The 25,331-nt window shown below is 39.1% G+C and overlaps 1 protein-coding gene and 1 long non-coding RNA gene across 7 annotated transcripts in view; one reads left to right on the forward strand and one right to left on the reverse strand.

Moving 5' to 3' along the window:
* The window catches only part of CELF2 (CUGBP Elav-like family member 2), a 547,425-nt gene that overhangs the window by 391,496 nt on the left and 130,598 nt on the right, over positions 1–25,331 (reverse strand). The window lies entirely within an intron of this gene.
* Positions 23,911–25,331, forward strand: part of LOC146763526 (uncharacterized) — a 28,539-nt gene continuing 27,118 nt past the window's right edge. The window contains exon 1 of the long non-coding RNA XR_014951808.1: positions 23,911–24,709. This is a non-coding gene — a long non-coding RNA (uncharacterized LOC146763526). The remainder of the gene's footprint in view (positions 24,710–25,331) is intronic.

Genomic DNA, 25,331 nt, shown 5'->3' on the forward strand with positions numbered 1-25,331 from the left:
TGTGGTTGTGTGGTTCACACACTGGCTTGGGAGTCACAAGATCTGAGTTTTCTTCCTTAATCTGCCTGACCTCTTTGAGTGAAACCAGCTTTCTGTTTGCTCAGCAGGAACGATAATATTTACATTCACTCATTCTTTTGTCTATTAAAATGATAAGTGACTTGAGAATCCTACTGTCTTTCGCAGTGCTCTGACACGGTGCAGTAATTCCAGCTGATATTTTCAGGTATTAGCACAAGGTAAAAATGCACATGAGGGACCCAAGCATCCTGCCCTCGTGTGTGACTGCAAGGCTGAGAAAGACAGCCCTGAGACAAGGAGGACTCCAGGGCTGGCCTGTAGGCAAAGCCAAGCCTTTGTGTGCTTGAGTACTGGAGCATGAGGTTTTATATTTTATAAAATCATAGAATTATTTGGGTTGAAAGGGATTTTAAACACCATCTGGTTTCAACCTTCACTAAGCCAGGTTGCTCAAATCCCCATCCAAGATGGCCTTGAACATTTCCAGGGATAACAAATCCACATTTCACAATCTGCATGTCCTTTAAAGCCCTGGAATGTCTCAGGTATCCAGTAGTGTCTTTCTGAATACACTCCCTGGAAGGCACACTGTATTCAGTGATGTGGAGTTATCTCTTGACCTCATTCAAGGCATCCCTTTCATTGGTCTGGTTTTCTTCTCTTTGGACCATTTTCACAGTTGTGACTCACATTTTTCTGCCAGCCATTCATTCAACTGTATCAGTGAATGTGAACTCTGTGATACTCTCAAGGACATTATCAGATTTCCAGGCTTTGGGAACGTACAGACCTACAAGACTTCCAATATTTGATCCCCTGGATGTCTTCTTTAGTGACTGGTTTTCCTATAAAGGGTCCTCTGTTAGAAGATCAGCTACAATTGAGAATTCCAGCCCCACTAGACCTAAACTTCTTTCCACACTCACTGCTTTGTGGAAATCAGTACAACTTCCATGGATATTTGCTTCCTTTTGTCCTTGCAGACCATGCTGCTGCTGACTGACTGAATAATCAAGATTAACATCTGGATTGATAAAGACTTCTTCAAGAAGAAGCAAAAAATTTCTCTTCTGAGGCAGCACCAACCAGTTGCTGTGCAAATATCAAGGAGTGTAACTGGGTTAACTACAAAACCATAGAAAACCACAGAAAACCACAAGGATTGAAGCAGATAATTATCTTTAATACAGCATGACAAAAGTATAATTTTCTCTTATTATGCAAAAAATGAGGTGCATGGAGCAAAAGGCAGAACTGCTGTTGGTAATGTAGTTCATCTCCTCCACTGTAGGCACTGGTAGCACTGAGCAGCTTATTCTTTCTTTTTCTCCCCATGCCTGAGAGTATTTTTTCCTGTCTTGAAGGAGTCCCACTGTTCTTCCCTGCCTTCCACACCTGCTCTCTTCTTCTTTGCTGAGCTACAAAGTAAAACAATAAACATTCAAGGCACAAAAATTCACATTGTTTGGCTCCCAGTACTCAGAAACTGATGAACTGAGAAGGAAGGGAAGAACTTTTTCTAACTGAGCCTTGAGTTCCTCCTTCAGCAGATGAACTGCTCAAATATAAAAGTTTAATCCATATTTTGACATATTTAGAGGTGATTTGGGCTGAGGATTTCAGTGGGGTTCTTGCCAAAAGAGCAGGCAAGCAAGGAGTGCTGGCTGGTTGTGCAAAAGTGAGTAGGAAACAGTCCCAGGGTTTGGGAGGTGGGTTTTGCTGCACTGGCATGCTGGGAGATTAATGCAAGCCACTTAGCATCTCCTTCCTCCCCCCTTGCTGTGCTCTAGCTTCAGGAGGAACAATGACATTTTTCTCCTTTGTGCTGATTTGAAAGCTACTGATGAAAACTGCTACTTAAGGATTAGTTAGAAATGTACAGAGGAAATTCTTGGAGGGGAAAAAAAGAGAAGAACTGTAAATATGCCTTTTAGTCCAAATGTATATGGCTTTTTTTAAGGCAGGAAAAAAAGCGCCTTTCTCAGAAAAATTACATTTCCAGAAAAAAAAAATAATTTTCACTTCACTATTTTTTTTTCCTTTTCCTACTGCAAGAACAGGCATGGAAAATTCCTGGCAAGTTCTGAAAACAAATTAATTCCTTGTTTTGCTAAACATGTATTTATACAATGGTGATACAATTCAAAAGCAAAGAAGTTCTTAAAAGGAAAGAGGGGTTGATTTACCATATCCCTGGCAGTGGAGCTGTTATTACCTTTGCTGCTGCTCAGAGAAATCTCAACAGGTCATAATGTTCCACTGTGTGTCTTAGACCTGAAGGAGCAAGGGAATTCTCATTCATTTAAAGATACTGCAGTACTGCCTCCATAAATCCACTCAATGGGACAAGATGTAGGCCTAGCTCGATGAGGCAAAGATAGTGTTTTATACCAAGTTTTCAAGCTTCATTCTAAATAGTCATTGATTTTGTGGGTATACATCAGATTTTTATGTTCTTCTGGATATCGTTGTCTACAATTTCATCCTTTACTTTACAAAGAGCACCAATTGACTGGCACCCAGATTACATGCTACGACATCCATCTACTGTGGTTTAGGATCTTGCTATAAAGCAATAAAGCACTTTTATTTCATATAAAGAATGATTTATACTGAAGTAAATGCCTTAAGTGCAACACATCCACACTGGGTAATGTTATCACAGCATATATTTCTTCTCTAAGAGTTAACCTACAATCCAACTTGTTTTTGCAATAAATGTTTGCATAATGTAAAACAGCCACTTTGATACTAATAGAAATAAATGGCTGAAAGAACACAAAAAATGGAGAGCTTTTGCTTACTATTTAAATGCTTTCAAATATCAGTGCTGTGTGAAATTCTAATACACTCTCTGCAACAGTCAGACAGTAAAATGGTTCAAAGATTAGAAAATCACTTAAAAATGTAATTAATACAGGAGCACAATTCTCTGTGGTTTGTAAGATATGATGCATTTAGTGTAGCAAATAAAACATAGCATAGGACAGTCATCCACATGCATTATACTTCTAATCCATTAAAATATGTACATAGATTTACTGTATTTGCCTTACAAACTTTGTATTTTCTGCTCTGGATTTTGTAGAGTGACATTTAATTTAATTTTACAGCTTCTTTGCTGTCATTGAGGTTTCTTAGTTAATTTCATCAGAAAATTCATAGTTTTAAGCTGACAATAATAAACCTGGAAATTAAATATGTAAGAATATGTCCTAAAAATATTTATCTTCTTCATGATTTCTAGCATAATCAGCATAAAGGGACAAGAGGATGTTGTGTAGTTCAACTCAGTCAAGGTCAAGTTCAATTTTCCATGGACAGTGTCTTGGTTTTGGTGCCTAAATCTTCATACTGATATTTGATTAAAGGTTCAAGACTAGAAAGATGCTCTTGCTTTTAGCAGTCAGCTGTATCCTGAGCAAATCTGTGCATTGATGCTTTGAAATGATGGTGTGTTTCCTCAGGGATCTCAGCTTCTGAAGCCATTATTATATTTCTGTCTGCTTCATGAAAGTTTTGTCATGAGGCAGTGTTGTTTTGCTCATTTCAGAGGAACTTGATTTTTAAGGATTTCAAAATTGTCAGCACTTCTGAAAGTTTGACAGTTGCCTGGAGTTACTCTGCCTAAACACTAAGATGCTCCCGCAGTTAATACACTATAAACTTCAGGTCAAAGCAAAAAAAATCTCTTGTGAGAAGTCTAGAACAATCTGGAACACACTTTATAAACCTTGTATTTCTATTTTTCAGTTCTGTTCAGTGGTCTCAATATTTTCCATACCTTTATACCCCATAATCCAATTTCTGAGTCCAGTAAGGGAAAGAAGAAGCAAAATTCTGAAAATGGTAATTTCTACAGTTCTCCTAACTCTTGCACAAGATTATTGTTATAAGACCAAAGAAGATGCTATGCCACAAAGTTAAAAAAAAAATAATAAATCACACTGCAGACTTTCACAATATCAATAAAGATGAAAGCCTCCACAAACTTTATTGGATCTGAGCCTTCAGACTTTGAAGATATTTATTCAGGTCAAATAATTCTTCTAAAGAGAGTGCCTGGCCAGGGTGATGAACAATATGAAGTAGATAATTGCAAGATTAAGTCTGAAAGCACACTCAGAAACCTAATTCCTTTTCATTGGACACCATGGAGACTTAAAAGGATAATATTTAAGACAACTGATAAGTCAGCAAAGAGGAAGAAAATTAATGATGGGAAGGAAATTAGAAAATAGATGGTGTTTGGGAACCACAAATAATTATCTATTTAGAGCTTCACTTTGGGACTTAATATGTCAGTTTATGAGCGTGGTGACAGAGTGCTGGGGTGTAAGTAAGGAGTAGAGCCAAAAGGAAGCAGACACAGACTCTGCATGGCAGAGCCTGTCCTACTCAGGGAAGAGGTGCCTGGGGCACTCAGTGACCAGCAGGACCAACCCAGCTGAGAGGCTTTGTGCTCACAGCTCTGTGCTGCTTCTGCTGCCCAACACTGCCAAAGCCCTGAGGAGCTGAAGCTGCTGTGAGAAGGACCTTGAGTGGATGAGGTCCCTTCTAGCCTGAATTAACACTGGAACCTATCCATGGTCCTAGGATGCCAAGGGAAAACTGCCTTGGACATCACTGGCTGACACAAGGTTGGGACACACTTAGGTGAACTAAAAGCCTACCTAGAGTTGCACCTGAAAGAGGAACAGGAGAGAGGGGCTAAGGCAGACCAAAAGTGGCCACTTTTATTTTTTCTAACCATTTATGTGCTTTCAGACCTCAATTATAACATGCTCAATCCGATGCTAATTCTGTGTGAGCTCCTGTGGAGTGGGTGAACAATACTTTCCATTAAGGTGTCGGGGTCAATGATATGGTTAATTAGCTAGCTCTGTGGTTCAATACATTAATTTTCTCTGAAGTAGTAGTAAAACATATGTTGACTCTTGGTAACCTCGGTGTAGGTGTTGCAACCTTGTAATGGATGTGGATGCAATAACCTGCTTGAGCTTGTCTACTTGAGATGAAGTGTTTTCTTAAGTGATGATGATGAATGCTGCTCTTCTAGGGAGTCAGGGAATGTCATTAAACCAGCTAATATTTTGCTGCCCTCCCATGCAGAGCTGGTATTGCTAAAGGGCAGCAGTGCTGTCAAATCCTTATAGGCTTGAGCAGGGAATAAAGCAGAGAGAAAACAGGATGAAAAAAGTAGATAAAGGGCCTAAGGTGAATTCAAGCCTAATACACAGTACATTGAGTTGTTTTGTTTGCTTGCTTTTTTCCCTTTCTCAGTAAAAGTAGTTCAATAGTTATGTTTTTTTTCAGCAGCAGAACCCCCCTCAACTCTCCACACTCCTCAGTCACTAACAGAGTTTATTGTCTATCAATAAAAGCATTTCAGATCTCTCTAGACCTGGAGACACCAGACAGAGTTATTAGTTCTTCTCCAGCTTATTCCAAGGTGCCAGAGTTCAAAATGAAAATGTACAGATTGCTGATAGCCATGCCAGAGCCAGGGAACTGCACAGATCTATCCCTGCATCAGTTTCTGCAACTGCATAAACACAAACCAGCACATCCAAGGATATAAAATTGAGAACAAATGCCTGTGCAAAGCATTTTTGTCTGTGACAGGCCCTTAGAAACAAGAGGGCAAATTCTCTGCTGATGTAATTAGCACAGTGTTGTTAAACTCCATGGACCTGTACCAGTTTAGAGACACATGAGATTTGACCCCATTACTTTATTTAGTGACACTTACAGTAATTTCAAATTGTCAAGTATGCACTGCTATATTCCAACATGCAACACCTTTAAACTCTGCTAATAAGTTTTCCTCATCTAAAAGTTGTGCAAGCGATTGTCTTTCTTTTATGATAAAACTTAAACCTTGAAAGATGATATTTGAGTTTTCTGTGCAGCAGTTTATATCCCAAAGAACACCAACACAGTTTAGAGACTTTGAGGCACAATTATCCACTTTATGAGGGTGACTACTGGTGGGAGAAATACAACAATCATTTTAGTGAGTAATGAGACAAATCTATTTAGATAGGAAACACAAACGGTGAGGTTTCTCTCCTTGACACTCTTGGCAGGTGGGAAGAGGTTTCTTCGTCTTACAAACTCAACAAAACCCAGCCATCCTGTGAAATATTTTGTGAATGTAGGAGAATGGCTTTCTTCTCTGATGACGTGGAAGACAACATCTGTTATGAGGAATCACTGGAGTCTTGATGCATAAAAGTGTCTTTTTGGTTTGTCCTGCAGGCAACACCTTGTCTGTTTCAAAAGACACAGGAAACTCACATCTGATGCTGCATAGGCTCATTTGTAGACTCATTTCCTGAGCTGCATCAAAAGCAGTGTGACCAGCAGGATGAGGGAGGGATTCTCCCCCTCTGCTCTCATGAGACCCCACCTACAGTGCTGCATGCAGCTCTCAGACTTACAACACAGGAAGGACATGGACCTGTTGGAATGAAACCACATGAGGCCACGAAGATGATCATAAAGATGGAGCACCTCTCCTATGAAGATAGGATGAGAGAGTTGGGGCAGTTCACCCTGGAGAAGAAGAACCTCCATGGAGACCTCAATGTGGCAGCTTTGTACAAGGGCTGAGAGTGGCAGACAAGGGTTTAGACTAAAAGAGAGGAGGTGTTATTTAGGTGTTAGGAGGGAATTCTCTCTTGTGAGGGTGGAGAGGCACAGGTTTTCCAGGGAAGCCGTGTCTGTCCCATCCCTGGGAGTGTTCAAGGCCAGGCTTGACAGGGCTTGGAGCAAACTGACCCAGGTGTCCCTGCCCATGGCAGGGGGGTTGGAACTGTTTTAAAAGTTCCAACTTTTTGGAACTTATTTTTTGGAAATGTTTTAAAGTCCCTTCCAACCCAAACCATTCTGTGATTCTGTGAATCTGTGCATTTCCCTGTTTTTGGGTAAAACTCTCTTTCTCCAAAAGAGAGTTGCTAATTTAAAAGAAGCAGATTGGAACGGATCACATGTCTGCAAGGGAGGAATGGCCCAGTGTAGACTCTGCTGGCTAATAATGGTACTGAGGAGATGAAAACCCTTTAACAGAATACAAACCTCTATTCTACAGAGATCTGAAGCAGTCTTATGGACTTAAAAAAGTACTGCCTATTTGTGAGTGATGCTGTATTGCCCTTCTGATGTACACAGTCCTCTCTCCGAGCCAAACTTCTCTAAATGGCAGGTAACCTAAAAAAAATTCCAATTAGAGATATTCTGGGGTTTAATTTCCCTTATTGCTTTAAATGGCACAAATGCTGTTCTGTGCTTATGTGATCTTGAACTGTAAGATGAAATACACTCTGATTTAATAATGAAATATCATTATTTTTGCAAGCTTTTTAATATTCCCCACTCATCTCCAGCCAGTCTGGTCATTCAGTTCCTCTATAATAAGGAAACAATACAAATTTAGGCTTCTATACTTCTGCTAAAGCATGACCCAGATTCATATAATAACACAAGTTAAAACCCAATAAAATCCTTTGACTTTACCTAAAAGCATTTTAAAGTGTTAATGTGGACTCCTTTCTTTCAACCTCAGTTTCACCACTGGGCAAGGCTGAAGAAGGCCTTCCTGTGTCCTGTGCACAGTGACCTAAAACTTACAATTAAAAAATCTTAGAATAGGTTGAGTTGGAAGGAACACATCAGGATAATCAAGTCCAGCTCCTGACCCTGTGCAGGGCACCCCAAGAATCACACCCTAATTAAACTTCATGTGGTTGGTGATTGCTCATCTCTAATTTGTCAAGGTCTCCTAGTTCCCTAGCTAGCCTAGCCAGCACTGTGAATAAGTATTTCAAGATATCCTTGCTATCATTTTTCTCACATAGTGCTGGCAGAAATTCCTCTGAATAATCTTTAACTGGAGAAAGTGTTTCTGTCATCTGCCAATGTCCTGCTTTTCCATTGTGCACATCATTAGCAAATGCATTCAGTTCGTGACTGAGTGGTGAACCTTTGTGCTCTATTGTGTTAATATACTAGAGAAATAAGGAAAAAATGTATGGAAGGAACATGTAGGGGCCATTCTTTCACCCCAGGCAGGATTAGCTCTCTCTGAACTCAACATATGTTTATCTAAACTGCTCTTAAGCTCTTTGGTGGAGGAGACAGAGAATCTTCTCAGGCAACATGTTTAAGTCCTTAATTGTTTTTACCTTAAAACAATTTACCTTATCTACTTTAAAAAGTTCTTCCAATGTTTCCCTTTCTGCAATTTAGAGCATATTGTTTCTTGTCACATAGAAAATGGGTACCTGTAACAATTCAATCTTCTCCCCTTTTCAGACACTTTTATGTATTTGAAGACTACCAATCTTGTCTCTAGTTGGTCTTTTCTCTTGAGGGAGCAATCTCAACTCTCTGATTTCTAATAGGTCAGATTTCTACACCCCTAATCACTCTGTTCTTCTTTTACCTGATGCAAATATTTCTTGAAATGCAAACTGCCGAGGGAACACCACGCTTCAGCTACGACCTCATTCATGCCAAATAGAGCAGAAAGATTATGTCATGTATCTTACAGAGATTATTTCTGCTTGTACATCCCCTAATAGCATTTGGCTTTTCTGCAAAAGTGTCACTTTGCTGATAGTATTAATTTCAGAGATCCTCTCTTATATTATTCTCCATCACCGCTCTTTTTACGCAGAGTTGCTGATTAGCCAGTTGTTCCCTGAAGTCATCTTAGGTGTTGCAATCTGAATGTACAAATTGTTGAACTCATTTGGAATTTTCACCCTCCCAAGTGGTGGGACCTCTTTTCAGTGACTTGGCATATTCTGTCCTAATAAATACCCTTTATTTTCTTCCATATGGCTTAAGGACAAATTTCCAACCATTTCCTTGTCTATTTTATAGTAGTTTAATCCAGCCAATATTTTCTTTCTTATTATGATGGTGTCAGGTGAAACATGGTCAGACACCTCACTGAAGTGGAGACGTACATCTTCTGCCCTATCTACAAACCTGTTACCCTCTCAAAGGAGGAAGTTGAATTGCCAGGATTTCTTTCTGACTGTGTTGGGCCTGGAGTTCATTTCCTCAGCTGCCCTCACAGGGCTCTGGTGCCCAGCAAGATGTTGATAATGCCCCAGTGTTTGGGAACTGCTGGGCAGAGCTGGCACAGCACCAGCACTGCCTCTCGTCCTGTGAGGGGACAGAGCCAGGAGCCACAGCCTGACCCAAACTGTCCAAAGAGACATTCCATATGATGTCTGATCAGCAGAAAAATCTAATACAAATGAAGGAATTCATTATTCCAATATTTGTCTCTCAGATGTTCTTCCCAGGAAGTGTCTAGGCTAATGGGACTTGGATAATACATTTTTTTTCCTTTGCTTCCATGCACAGATTTTGATTTTACTTTATTAAACTACCTTTATCTTGACTCATGAGGGGTGTTTTTCCATCTTATTCCCCCTCCCCCCTTGCATCCTGCTGAAGAGGGAGGTGACAGGGAAGTTTGGTGGGCGCCTGCATCCAGCCAAGGTCAACCCATCACACTGACAAATCCATGTTGGCTGTCACTCATCTTTTTGTTATCTCCTAGGGGCTTACAAATTGTTTGCTTGATTATTTGCTCCTGGATTTTTCTTAAAATTGAAGTTAAGCTGACAAATCCATCCTCTTCTCCCCTTTTATAAGATAGTCTCAATAATTGCACTCTTCCAGTATTCTGGACACCCCCCTCCCATAAGCTCTCTCAGATAACCAGTGACAGCTCTGAGATTGTCCCCACAGTTGATAATGCTCACCTTGGAGTGTATTTCCTGAGGCTCAGCGGCCATGAAAATACATAGCTAATATAAGTACTTATCATTTTTTCTCATTTGTTCATGCTTTTAATTGCTTTGCATATTTCATTACATTGATGTCTTTAATGAAGGCAGAAGCAAAAGTGTCACTGTGGCTTATTTGGGTGTTTCTGTCTATAGATTTCTCACTCAGATTGGCAGCAGAAAAAATCTATTTTTACTCTTGACTTCTGCAAATTTCGAACAGTTTACTCTCATGCTGGATTCTGTTTTTGACCTGGATATTTCTGATTTAGCCATGATTACTTTGTGTTGTTTTTTTAATAGGCTCCCATGAGGTCTCTGACAAAAGCTTTTGAAAAACCAAATGGGTTATGTCAGTTGTGTTTTTAGTAATCTGGTGCAACGATGTTATAAACACTCATATGCCACATTTAAATAAAGAGTTAAGGCATTTCAGGCACTGATATATTTCCATCTGATATCAAAAGGCATTTCTGATCACACAAATCTTCAAACATTTATTTATATTTACTTTTAATAAGCACCATAAAACCTGTTTCAACAAGAAGGAATTTAATTGCATCATTGCATTTGATCAGATGAGCATCCTGTTCATTATAAAGCTTACCCTATAAATAAACATAGAAAATACAAATTAAACTTCCTCGTTAAAATGCACCCAACTTAACGTCTCAATTCTTTCTTTACATGTTGTGAACTGAATTTTTCTCTGGCATAATGTACATGCTGAAATGTTGTGATGCATTTTTACATAAAAATCCTGCTAATACATTGCCTGACTTAGAATGTGCCCCCATTTCAGCCATCAGCATTACCCACTTGCACTCCAGCAAAGCTGATGAGACAGCTGAGAACTGGAAGAGAACATAAAACAAGAGTTCCATTTTGCTTATAAAATATACATTTTCATTCAGTCCAAGTTTTCCAGGAATATGTCAGTCCAAATTTTAAAATTTTGAGTTACTGACATTTGTATCCCCAAAGGACTAAATAATTTCTAGCATTCTGGTGCACTTAGACCTTATCAGTTGTAAGAGTTAATATTAAACATGTTGCATTTTCTGGTCTCTAAACTGGGTGAATTGTGTAGGAAAGCCCAAACAGCACAAATCTACACTTTCCAATAGCTGTTAATGATATGGAGTGAATACAGGAGTGGGACACTAAACTAATCAGTGGTATTGGACATTGGTGAGTAGAAACCACTGTATTAGTGCCTAAACTGAGCAGTGATCCATGTCTTCTAATTCTGGGAGATAGTTATGTTAAATTGATTTGAAAATAAGTGGATAGAATCATTATGCCTACATTTATAGTTAAGCTGATGGAAATCAGATGGATTTTAGTTTTGCAATGCACCTCATAAATTGATGCTGAAAATCCCAGTAGAGACTTCACTGCCTGCTTTCTGTCCACCCAATAAACTGTGATTATTTGATCATGATGACATTTGTTCTGAGATATATTAAAATGAATTGACATAAACCTACACAAAAAAAAAGCATGCTGAAGCAACTTGGAGATGCAGGAAACTGTAGAGCTTATCATCAACTGATGCATGTGTTCCAAGGAAGGATTGCCATGGAGCTATGGATATATGCTGAAAAGCATGGTTTCTTAAAAAGCAAACTCAAAGCTATGCAGGATTGCCTGGGATTAATTCTGTAAAATGCATTCCTTCTATGAAAATAACTTTCAGAACAGAAGAAAGCACTCAGAGAGTTCATGAGACAAGCAACAAAATGAGACACAGTAAAGCATAAAGGTGTGCCCTTGTGGCAAACACAAGTCTGGTTTATTTAAGAGACATCAAGAGACACTCCTCTCCAAGTAGAGGCACTGGGAATACCTTACTACAAACTCCTAGGCAATGAATTAGTGGGTTTGTTAGATAATTTCACCTAAATTTGTTGTCATAGAAAAGCCCACATGGTAAAAATAATAAATAATAAGAAGTAATTCATTACAACATATAAGTTTTTCCTTATGAGACAGTGTTAAATTTTTACTGCTTGTATCAACTTCCAATACTGGTCTATGCAATATACAACTCTCACAACTGAAGAAACAGTGATTTAATAAATAATAGAAGTGAGGCTACAGATCCACAGAAATGGAAGGTAGCCCTAAACCCCTGAAATAATAAATATCCTACTGGTATCAATGTGACTTAGGAACTCAGTGCCCTTGGGAAAAGAAATGTCTTCAATGGATTTTTTTTTTTTATCTCAAGAAATATTTTCCCAAATAATACTTTTAAGCTGTTCCTCAACATGTATGCCTAGAAAAGAAGAATTTATTGAATTGTAGAACTTCTAATTTAAGCTTTGATTTATATTAATATAAGCGATATTTAAAAATAAAAGTCTTTCAGGCAAACAGTATTTCTGTTACTCCTAGGCAGTCAACATTCAAGTATTGTTATTGTCAAAGCAGGAGAGAAATCAACCTATACCTCTGATAGAGGTTTCTTTTAATATAAGTGGCTATTAAAATCGTCTGTACTTCCTCCCCTTACATCCATCTCCTACTTCTGGAATGTGTGCTGCCTGGATGATTTAGCAGCTGTACCCTTGTCCAAATTTGCTTTGGGCTGACACCTGGCAATTCTTGAGTCCATACAAAGAGCAGCTTCTTGGCCCAGACATCTTCCTGCCACTCCATATCTCCAGAAACTCCTCGTATTCTTTTGGCATTGAAATTGTTGGGATTCTGTAATTTTGATTCCTGTGACTGTGATCTACATTGCTGGTGCCACATCATATATATCAATTCATTAAGCCTGGTAAGACAATAAGCTTCCAGCTCTGGAGCTGCTGAATGTCCAGCTGCTTATGGTGAGGAACCCCTAAAGTAGTATGCATATCAGAAACAGCATCGGTATGAACCAACTGTTTTCCAAATGAGCTGAAATGCTGAGCTAATCTGTCCTCTAATCCAATAAAAATATGTATTTTCAATAAGAGGACACCGAGAAACTCTTATTAGTTTAACCACATGCATCAGACAGCATCTCCCTCATTAGCAGTTTGGTATAACAGACGTGAAGTCACTGGAACAGAACATGTTTACAGAATAAATATCTCCCACTTTGAAAATAAATATCTTGGCTTTGGCTCAGCATTTATTTAGCAGTGGGAAACTGCTGTCCTGTGACAGTGTTCCATTTCATTGACATTATCTCCTAATGGTGTTATAAGTGGGGATAAGTTAACCTCAGAAGGTTCAGAGGTTCAATTTTCATTAGGATAAGCATCTGAAAACTTTGAAAACTTATGGACTGTTATTCCAACTCTGATTGTTACTTCTGTTTTCTGCTAAGTGATTATCTTTCTTGGTCCTTACCTTCTAAAAATCTCTCCCAGGTAATTTCTGTGCCTGTTTTTCACCAGAAGATGTGGCTGGTGTGGCATTGTGAGATCCTGCACAGGTTTGCTCTGCTGAGGGCACTACATTTCCTTGACTTTTTCAGTGAAATAAATAAGATCACAAAAGTACTTTCTCTCAATAACCTTCAGTCTGAGGCCACAGCACAGCCATTTCCTGCAGCACACATGGCTGGTGACACACACAGATGGCCCAGGGTTGATGCCTTGGTTTCAGGCATTCAGCATTAACACATCATTTATGTTCCCTGTGCAACCACAGGAGGAGTCAGCTGATGCTGGAAGGGGCTCGAATTTACCTGACCTTGATGGAGTTTGTCTGGAAAGGTTTTGTCCTTGTTCTCACACTTTCTTTACAGTTAAGTTCATCTGCCCCTGGTGTTCTCCAAGAATCATTTCCTTTCCTGTGAGCCTACCTAAGTAGAACCACTATTTTTTAAAATTTGTGGGGTTATTTGTTAGAGTCAAGGATGATGACAGCCTTGAAATTACCTGCTAGTTTGAATTCTACAGACAGTGGATTTTTCCCCCTTCCTCTAACTGATGACTTAACCTGAGTTTTTCCCCCATCATGATACCCTTACAGTATAAACTTACAGTGTATACTTTTGTTTTGAAGCAAATTTCAGAAGTTACATCCCAGCTGCTGTTTTTCCTATTATTTCAAGTTTTATTTTTTCAGACTGCCCGTTTCAGGTGTCTACATCCTAGCTAAGTTTACTCACTATTTTTTTTTTTTTTTGTCATGAATTAGAAGTAAATTATGTTTAAGCAAGGCTGGTAACTTAAGAGTGCCTCAGTTCTTAAGGTTGGAACTGGTGAAATCTTACAATTGATCAGCACCTCTTATCCTGAGCTGCAAACCTATCAAAGAGTCTCAAACTGGCTACCCCAGCCAGGGGGGAAGCATTAAAAATACACGGATCTTTTGGGAAAAAGAGTCTACAAAAATGCTCATTTATTTCTTCTAAAATTTTCTGTCTCACACAGACATTTCACTCATCAGAATGCATGCATTAATCAAAATAAACAGCTTGTGGATGGGGCACACTGACATAATAGATGTACTTAACTCCAATTAAACCAAGCAGTGGGCACTGTAACCTCTCTCTGCCGGTGCTGCAGCAGTGCATACAAATTATGTGAGGCAGGTTTGCAGCTGACCATTCAGTACAGCCTGGGCACTTAGCACCAGTTCAGGGACAAGGAGCCCTGGGATTTACCATTTGATAGGGAAAATCTTAAAGGAAATAAAGGAAAAGGGTTGAAACTTAATGTTTAAGATCCCCAAATATGAGTGTGTACCTTGAAAGGCAAAGACAATGAGTGCTGCCTTCCAATATTTCTAATTCATGCCTATAGATTTATAATGCTATTGTCAAGTCCATGTCAAAACAGGAAAAGAAAAGTATTTTATTAAAACTATGAATTTTTAGGTCCACAAAACCTTGAAGAAAAGCATGAAAATGTGAGTCGAGTGTGCGCTATTCAAAAAGCAATGTTAATCTTATACTTTCTTTTTAAGTCTTAGGTTCAATAAGATGCACGAAAAAGAATAATATTATGTCTGTATATAATATCATAGATGTCCATAAGAATGAGACATTATTGGTCTGGTATATGATCTGAGTTTTGTCAAACATTGAGACTGTCCTGGTTTGTAACCTTGCCACAGACTGATCACATCCTGTTATTTTTATTGAAACGGTTATTTTTTTCTATTACCTCACCTCCACCTCTCGTGTTTACTGTGAAATGTGGTCTTTCTCAGCAATAAAGATTCATATACCTGTGGTTATTTTCTCATTTATATGCAGATCTATCATACCTTGTTTTAATCTCTGTTTTAGGGGCTGTTCTGTTTGCTACATGGCATTGATTTTTGAATTAAGCTCAGCAAAAAGTGTTACTACATCAACTATACCCTTGAATATTTGAATATATTTGTTTACTTAAGTATTTGCTTAGTCAGACAGCTCTGAGGATTTCTTTTAAATACAATGCTTGCAATTGACAGATGACTTTTCTCTTGGTGGATTCTAATTGCTTGTAGCCCATTTGGAAAATGTTATTGTATATATTGATTTTTTTTTTTAACTAAGAATCAGTATTTTAAAAAATAAAACAGGAATTAATACTTCACAAACCAGTGTTCAATCTCCAAACTCAGTTGGAAGCAATGGAACTATACATTTAAAATTATGCCTGTAAGAGTCAGAATTTTTCGATGCGGTATACCTCTTACCTGTAATACTTCAGATCCAGTGTTATAGCTATAATGAAATTCTTACTTGCAATGCCCTGAAGAGCATCTTGAAATAGTAATGAAAACAATAAGAATAGTAACAATATGGAAAGAACACCAAAAGTTTTCCTGTATCTGCAGGTTTAAACCCGTCCCTTTGGCCCCATCTTACTCTCCATACGATCTCTAATAATTTGAGTGTGGTGATTGTGAAGAATATTAAAAAATTATCATTACACAGGACAAATTATAGTGTGAAAATAAGGTGATAACGTGCTTGCAACAGCATGCAGCTTTTTGCTGAGAAACCTTTGCTAGTCTTCATGTTGATATTGCCTTTACAGAGGTCAGCATAACAAGAGTTGCTTTGATTTTTTAATACACACACACTGTTCTGTGTAAGTACATATTGATTTCAATAATACTAGAAAATTCTGATCTTAATCAAGAGCATGCAACAGAAACAGTACAAATGACCCAGCAGTAACTAAATAAATAAATGTTATTGCTCTTTGCTATCTCAAAAATCTACATATGGGTTTCACCCCCCAGTTTCAGAAGCAGATAAAATACAGAAAGTTCCAAACAAAAATTTGCATCAAATAACAAGACAGAACACATTTAGATTCTGTGTGGAAACACTCAGGAGAAAACAAACACTGTTGTCTCTGTTTCAAAAACTAACAGCTTGATTTTCCTATAAACACCAATCACATACATATTAGGTTATTATATTGGAAACAGAGAATCCTGGAATAGTTTGTCTTGGTTGCACATTTCCTTACTTAAATAGGAACCATTTCTTTAGGCTAACCAGAGCTGGAAATGTCAGCTTCCTTTTGAGTTTTGGGAGCTTTTATGGGGTAGTGGGAAGGTATGAGAAATGTACTGAAAGCTCACAGTCACTAGCAAATCTTGGGAGGTATATCACACAGGCAAACTGCCTTCTTAATCCCTCTCTGTTCTGTAAAATGAAGGACAAATATTTAGTTTTTCCTGAGTTTTTTTTAGCTACTGCAGAAAATATGCTTGAGATAGCTACGGGTGTGCAGAGAAAGGATGTCTGTCGTTTCTTGAGGTTTCAGTGCCAGCCTGCAGTTTTTAACAAAGGGATATGGCACCTTTCATAGACCCTGAGTCTAAATAGGAATAAAAAGGGATTTAGTGACTCTGGGACCCATAGCAACCAATGCTGAACAGCATCCTGCTATATCAGGCAGCACACATGACACCTTCACCAATTCTAACCCAGCTAATGATGGATGAAGAGACAGGCAGGTGACAGTGCCATCCTCTTCCACTCTATCACAGGGGCTACAAAGCAACTGTCATGCACAGGCAAACCTTCTGACTAATGCTCCCATTGCCTATTTGCATTTCTGTTCCACACTACTCTGATGGGTTTTACTGCATCAAAGTTACTCTGATTGCATGTTCTGCTGAAGGAACAGCAGCTGTTTCAGATCTGAAATAATTAAAGGTGCAAAGACTTCAAGTGGAAATGTCCACTGGAGGAATGAAAGCTGAACATAGCAGGAAAAAAAAAAAATCACTTCAACTTGAAATTATCACGAGTGATTGTCACTTTTGATGACTATATTTGCCCTGTTTGCATTTTATCCAAATTCTTTGCTTCATCTTTTAAGGCACTGAGCATCGCTAAAATCAATGAGACTGAAGGTGTTGGAGAGATATTCTTACAGGGCATGTAGTAAAAGAACAAGGCAAAATGGCTTCAAACTGAAAGAGGGTATGTTTAGATTAGATTAGGAAGGAATTATTCATCATGAGGGTGGTGAAGTACTGGAACAGGTTGTTCAGAGAAGTGGTGGACAGGACACACTGGCAGCGATCAAGGTCAGGCTGCATGGGGCTCTGAGAATCCTGGTTTAGTGGAAGGTGTCCCTGCCCATCACAGGGGAGTTGAAATTGGATGATTTGAAGGTCCCTTCCAACCCAAACCATTCTATGATAATTCTATGATGATGATGACATTAGACAAGTCATTAACTTCCTGCAGGATCAGCTCTTAGGGCTGAGATAATAGCAAAGGAAAAATGCTTTTAGCTTTATCACATTCCTGACACTGTACAGGAGGTGCAGATACCATTAATTTCTCCCTGAAATTCTCACTGTTTCCTCTTCTACCAGTGGGATTTTTCATCTTTATCTGAGCCATATTTAGTGAGAAGCAAGGCTCATTCTGGATCACTGTAGTACAAGACATAATCACCTATGATTCCTTAAGCAGAACATTTTGCATTTGCAGGTGAGTCATTACTGCATTATGTTCACATCCAAAAGTACTGCCCAGGATGAAAAATACCTTGTGCCAGGCACAAACACTAATAAAAAAAGTCCTTTCATTTAAATTTACAACTTGTGTGGGTAAGACAGATCAGACCTAGGAGAAAAATAGGTAAATTTAATATTGGATTAATTCCACTTAGTGCTAATGGTAGATTTTTGGATGGGGATTGTCTTTAATCCAGAAAGGTCTCTGTTCCTTATCTTAATGTGGCTTGAGAAAAACTTGAACATTATCCTAGGTAACTAAACTGCACAGAAGGAGGATGTGTTGCTCTTGCAATGACAAACTCTTTCTGAAAGGATATCTTTTCTTGTCCAATGTTCAAACAGTTTTAGGCTTTTTGTAATCCACACTCCCTTTTTTCATTTACTTTTTTGCCCATTTTAATGTCATTCTATTCAAAGTCTACTGTATCAAACCAACCTCACTTAACATATTACAAAACAGATGAATAGCTTAGATTTTTGTTCCAAATAGATTCTTACTGACTTTTGTTTTTTAATTTAAAGCTGCCTTCATTAAATACCCTTATAAACTCATGGAAAATAGAATTGCTAAATCTCCAAGCCTGTCTCTAAAATCTCACTGCCAGATGCATTAACTTAAACCCAGCAACATCAGCTTTTATATTTTCCCACTTCCAAATCAACTTTCAGAAATTAAAGCTTCCACCCTTTGACAGTTCATTCAAAGACCTTTAAAGGAGATCTCTACAAATGACTTCCAGCTTGACCTGAACAGAGATACTGGGATTTAGAGAGTGCAATTGATAGGATTAATACTTCTCTCTAGTAATCCATGTTAAGACAATTAAAACAGGAAAAAGTGAAAATAGAGTAAGGTAGAAGATCCAGAGAATAACCTCTTAGGCTTAGCTATAAATGATCTAACATTTTCTCTGCTATATGTTTTTCTATCACATCTTTTCTGAACAATAGGCAGTTCAATAATTCAGTAATTTGTACCCTAAGCTATAACAAACACATCACAGTGAGTGCAAATGGCACTCTTAGGGTACAAGAAGTGTGTGCAAGTAACAGGCAAGCAAAATTAAATGAGAGTCTTGCTGACTGCAAGGTGAGATCTGTTAGAGTCTCAAGAGCTTCCTCAGGGAGCTGGTGGGAGCTCTGTAGCTTTGGTCATTTAAATCAGAATGAACATTTTAAGAGAGAATATACTTCAGGGAGCCATCAGTGATATTTAAGGCATCATTTGCAATACATCTAATGGACCAGGATTTTGTAAAGCCAATATAAAGTAGTGTGTGAGAGAAACTAAGAAAAAAACACCTGGAAGCAAGATTTTACAGGTCCCATTTCAGCACTGGAAAATCTTGCTCCCCTCTTCCCTCCAGTAAATTTATAAGACTGTCCTGTAACTATAAGGCTACTTTAGCCCTTGGGGATGTGCCTGCAAATCTTTGTCCTGCTCCAGACCTCACCAGTGAAAGGCCCTGGTACAGCAGCAGCAAAGCTTCCATGTACTCTTGCAAAAATATAAACTAGTCACATATTTGACTGTGAAGGCTGGTCATGGGGTAATACAGAGAGTTGTGAGTCTCCTAAATTCTTTCATGCCTTCCTCCTCATTGCAGTAAAGTTTGCTGAAATGTGTTATGTGTCTTACACCTCCAGGGAAGCTCTGATATTCCTTTGGGATGAAAAAGGACCCAGATTTTGGAGTTGAACAAAACGGAGTGATCCCTGCAATCCCTGGGACAATCACATTTAGAGTCCACAGCATTTGGGTTTTTTTTCCACTTGAAGCTGAACTTTAGCCACAAAGTTTTATTTTTCCAAACACATAGTCTTCTCTAAAAGAGAATCTCCAAAGCCTGGGTAGGATGCCATTGAGATAAATGTGTGTACAGTTTCATTTGCTTTTAGAGTAACCCAATTAGGCATATTCCACATATGAAACTTCACATGTTAGGAACAGTCCTACTGGAGCCAACAACATGATTCCCAGAATCCTGTGCCACTGGCAACTCCTGTAGGAAGGAGACTGGTAATAGGATCTCTGTTTCCTTGGAGATCACATTCTTTGAAACTACTCAAGCAGTATCAGAATCTTCTGTAATACCTTAATTGTTTCCATAGGAAACACTTAATATATGTTAAGATATCACGTGCAGGATGAAGCCTTTAGATAACCAGTAAATAACAGGGAGTTAATAGCTCCTGCCACTCTGGTTTCATATAACTATGGCTGAAGGAGAGAAAAATGGACCAAGAAGCTATTATCAGATTTTTCATATTTTATGCTTGAAAACCTTTTAATTTCAGATTTCAAAATAGTGTAGCATTTATAATTACAATCAGCAGAATATGCAGGAGATACACTATTCAAAAGAAGAAATAAAATATGTTCCTTTGAGAAACATGTCGTTATTACTCTAAGGCAAATTAATTTTATTAATATCAGATGAGAGCAAGGTTACGATTTCTTGGTTTTCTTTGGGCACTGCCGTGTTGTTAAAACACCACAGAGAAATATCCGGTGTGGAAGGAGCTTATTTTGGCTTTCCAGATTCACATCCCTGACAGAAGTTAGGTGACTCAGAGGCTCTAATCAATCAGGGTGAGCTTTCTCACGGTTCCCGTGGCTGTGGGATATGGGAACCACCACGGAGTTCAAGCGCTTCCTACTCATGAGAATTCCAACTCAGACCCAACAGCTGCCCAAGGACTGCCTGCGAAACCCAAACGCCCTCTCACAAAAGGCTGCAGATGTAATTGGAGCCCAGTGTGAAAAGGGTGACTTATTCACCGCTGCCTTTTGTCTGCAGCGTTCGGAGTCACAGGCATGACCAAGGGAGATGTCCCACGGTGGCCAGCTGTCTGGATTCCTGCCAAAATTTTACATTTTCTTGTGTTGCTTATGGGAGAAAGGGCTGATATAACCTGTAATGCAAAATGCACAGCGCAAAGTGAGCTCGTCCGAAAACAATTTATCCTGCCTTGAAGGGGAAAAGTATAATAGCAATTATTATTTATGAAGTATTAATAAATAGTTTTGAAAGGTTTCTATATTTTCCAGGTTATGATTGCAAAGCTTTAAAATCTATTGTCTGATTATTTTCCCCCCCAGCCCAAACCTACAAATTTTGCCTAATAGGGACATTCCATTTCAGAGGAAGGAGCTTTCCATCAAAAGAGAGTCTGAAAAAAAATTTAACTGCTCTAATTAAACTCCACCAGGAATTATTCTAAGTGTCTTATAGCTGCAGAAAATTACATTAATGAACAATTGGATGCTGTAGTCCTTCTCAAACACCCTCATATGCCCTCAGTGAAATAAAACCAAGTTTTTGTTCTGTCACTTATGCCTATGAATGTCTACGAAACTAATTCTCTGATGGTGGAAAACATGCTATGAAAATGCAATTAAAAATTGGTGCTAGATTCTGGACTTTGGTCAGCTGTTAAAAGCATTCTGATTCCAACTAAGGACAAACTGGTCTCATTATCCAGTGGCCAGTCCCTGGAGATAAAAATGGGATATAATACCAGAACAGCACCCAGACTCCCATGTTTAATGTTTCACTGAGCTAAATGTGATGTCTGGCATTTTATACATCTTGGAAAATATACTTTGCTTCTAATTGGATGGCACTAAAGCAGATATAGGAACAAAGAATAGTTGAAGTCGGAAGGGACTTCTGGAGGTCAGGAGATACTTGGTTCCACTCTCTGTTTGCTTTCTTTTTATCTATTAGTTTGGCCAGTAACAGCTTGTTCATCCATGCAGGCCTCCTGTCATTTTTGTCTGTTTTTGTTTGATGGCATAGAACGCTCTTTAAGTTGGATGAGGAGATCCTTCAATATGAAACAGATTTCTTGGGCCCTCCTTCCCTCCAAGGCCTCATCTCCTGAGACTTTTTTGAGCATATCTCTGAAGATGCTGAAGTCTGTTCTCACAAAATGCATCGTGAACTTGCTTTTCACCCTCCTTTCTGCTCCCAGGTTCCTGAACTCCAGCCAAGGCTGCCTTTGACTTTCAGACTCATTGTTGGTGCTTAAGAGATGCACCAGAACTCAGTTTCTTGCTTGGAAAATTTTATCATCAGTGTAATCCAGGAACCTCCTGGATTGCTTATACCTGCTGTCTTGTGCCTCCAGGAGATAACTTCTCAATTTATATTTTCTCTAAATTAGGACTATCAGACTGTCAATTTTTGAGAGTATTTCCCCGCTAAGTAAAATCTTTCTGTGAGAGAGCTGTCAGAATGGGAATCATGGTCCTTGCAGAAGTTTTTTTTTGTCTCAGTTTTGTAAAAGCAGTACACTGACAGTTTGGGAAAGGGCACAGCAAAGCCAACCTCAATTAACAGGTACAAAAAGTAGTCTAATCTAGTTAACACAGGAGGGATGCTATTTTTGGTCATTTCAGTAAACAAGGTAATTTTGCCATTGTCCAAAGAACTGCAGATGATTTTCTATTTGTGCAGATAAACCAAACAATTGGAAAGTTCAAGGTGAATTCCCAACACTTTTTTTCTTTTGAGACATCTAAAAGAAAAAATGAATGCCTCTAATTATGTCCAGAGAAGAGCAAAAGCAATTAAATATAACTCAGCACTGAAGTTATGTCAAACTCACAAATAGCCCTGCTAGAAGTAAGCAGGGACCCCTAGGCAAGCCCAGGTTAAATCAGAGTGATTCAGACTCAGAAAAATTGTCACCTCTACTGCAACTCCCTAGTGGTTCAAAAAATTAATTAGGGAGGGGAAAGAAGAGTAATGATTTTCAGAAAGTAGGTGTTTCTCAGCAGTCCTGATTTCCAGCCTGTTGGACTTGCATGTAGAAAAACAAGGCAGTCAGTCAAGTACTGTTATGTAAGTGCAGCTCTTAGCCAGCACTCCATATACAGTATAAATTCTGCAGGCAGAGTTTTTTAAGCACTTGGAAACTGCGGAAGATGGATATGGACTCTTTCTAAACCCATATACCTTTGGAAACAGAAATAAAAAGAGGTATCAGTGTAAGTAACATTAAGAGGTGAGAGGCAAAGTTTATAGGGAGAGGTAATATCTTTTATTAGAATAACTGATAGTGTCAGAAAAAACAATCTTTCCAGAACAAAAGCCCCTTAAAGCTTGTCTGTTTCTTTTCACTTCCATTAGTTTGTTTCAGAAGAGACGTTACTTCTTCCTACAAGTCCCATCTCTCTTCTAAGCTCAGGCAATCACTTAAGAGAGGGTTTTTCACTTTGTTTAAATGTTTCTGAATACTCAAAGCTGTTTCCTGCTTGGTGAATAAGTGTTTACACCTCGAGAAGTTGGTACACGGAGGGTTGTCATTTGAATAGGGCTGAGATCTGCCCTTTAAAGGGCAATGAGGAAAAAAAAATATGAAAATGAATTTTTAAAAATTCATTTTTTTAAACACTGGTTTTTCTGCCTCCTGGCAAACAATGATTTCCACACAGGTTTACTCATCTTTGTAATCTTTGGATTGTTAAGGTTAGAAAAGACCTTTAAGATCACCAAGTCCAACCCTTGATGCAGCTCTGCCTAGCCCACCATTAAACCATGACCAAGTGCCATATCTACATGTTTTAGAAAGGTCTTCAGGGATGATGATGCTGCCTCTTCACTGGGCAGCCTGTGCCAGGGCTTGGCAACCCTTGTGGTAAAGAAATTTGTCCTAATATTAAATTTAAACCTTTCCTGGTATGTAGGAATCCAGGGCTTCCTCTGGCTGCCCTGGAAGGTCTGAGACCCTGGCAGGGGGTCAGGAACCCCCCTGGACAGAGCCCCCAGAGACACTGTCTGTGATCTCTGCCCATGGAAAAGAGTTTTCAATCTTACAGGATGAATTACCAGCTCTCAGTGTTTGATATAAGTAATAATTAAGTGTGGCACGGGTGCAAAAGTAAAATTTTAGGATTCTAGATAAGGGGTCCAAAGGGGACAAGATGGAGGAAATTGGGTGTGCCTTGTCCTTTTTCTCCTCCTTCATGCCCTCCATGTTTCACTGTGGTGTTGGCATTTTTCTGTTGGTTCAGGCTGGGGACACACTGTCCAACGTAGGTGACAGATATTGGCACGTTATGGTAAATCCAGCCCAGGGAGTTTCTGGTATTTAATGCTTGTAACATCCCACTGAGGGCAGAGCCCCACACGCTGCCCTGCAGGACAGAGCTGGGCAGGGCAGCAGAACATGTTAGAGATAAACAGAATAAACAACCTGGAAACCAGCACAGACCAATTATGGCTTCTGCTTTGGCAGCGGGGCTGACAGACAGAGACTTTCTACAATCTCAGAATCATCAACACCACAGATTCTGACATTGATATGGCTTGAGGGCATTTCTCCTTGCACCATGGCTTGCTGCTTGAGTGCAGAGCTCAGTCCCCACCTGCCTGCATCCCCATTCAGGGAGTTCTGGAGGGCAACAAGAGCCTGAACCACCTTTTCCAGGCTGAGCCCCAGAGCTTCCTCAGCTGCTCCTCTTCAGACTTGTTCTCCAGCCCCTTCCCCCGCTCCATTGCCCTTCTCTGGACTTCTCCAGCCCCTCAATATCTCATAGTGAGGGGCCAGAACTGAATGTGGGATTTGAGGTGTGGCTCCTCAACACTGAGGACAGGAACCCAGGCACTGCCCTGGTCCTGCTGGCCACATTTTATTTGATACAAGGCAGGTACAGGAAGGTGCTGCTCCTCATGATGGAAGGCCCAACAAACTAATGCTGAATATCTTCCACCCAGTGAAACTCAAAGCATTTTGTAGAGATGAATTAATCAAATTCTGATGCCTGTTGCAGGTTTACACAAGTGTTTTGCACCATGGTAACAGAAGTGTTGAAACCCATATTTCAGAGAATGTTATGCAAGAGTAACAGAGGACACAAAGAGCATATTCTCCTACTAATATGGATGGATCCATTTTCCTAAGTTGTGAGGAACAGAAAATCAAGTATCTCATAAGAAAAGGTAAATTTTAATGTTAGTATTTTACAAGAACTTATTTTAGTTAACCTTTTAACTGATTGTAATGTTTCTTAAGGTTGGGGTACAGTATCAAGGCAGGCTGAAAAGCTACCAGTTGATGGTCACTGTGGTTGGCACATATTTGCCTTTTCATATTAATCTAGATGTCCACATCTGAGCTATCATCATGGCCTCTCTCCAGACCTAATGGTGACGAACAGGTATTTTTAGGCTGCAGATAAAATGAATCAATTTTAAAGATTCATTTTTGGAGGAGTTAAACTGTGTCTGAGGAGCGTATTTTTCTTTGTATTCTATAAGGGTGGCAAAGAGTGGGGATGAACAGCTGAGATGCTTTCTATACACTGTAGATGCCTGCACTGATCAGATGAAACCCATATTCTACTGCCAAGCTACATTAGCCCATCAAGGAATGATTTCTTCTTTAGAGCTCGATCCCTTTTCATCTGCTCTGTCTGTGGTATTCAAATGTTTTATGCACACTATGTCATCCCTCTGAAAACCTCATGAATGTTATCTTTTATTTATACCTTCAGAATTGCTGTTGATTATATTATGGCAATGTCTTAAAGGCTTAAACAAGATCAGGACCATCTCTGCTTGT

Source organism: Lonchura striata, chromosome 1A (genome assembly GCF_050655825.1).
Source record: "Lonchura striata isolate lonStrDom1 chromosome 1A, ASM5065582v1, whole genome shotgun sequence".
In the NCBI taxonomy this organism is placed as follows: Eukaryota; Metazoa; Chordata; class Aves; order Passeriformes; family Estrildidae; genus Lonchura; species Lonchura striata.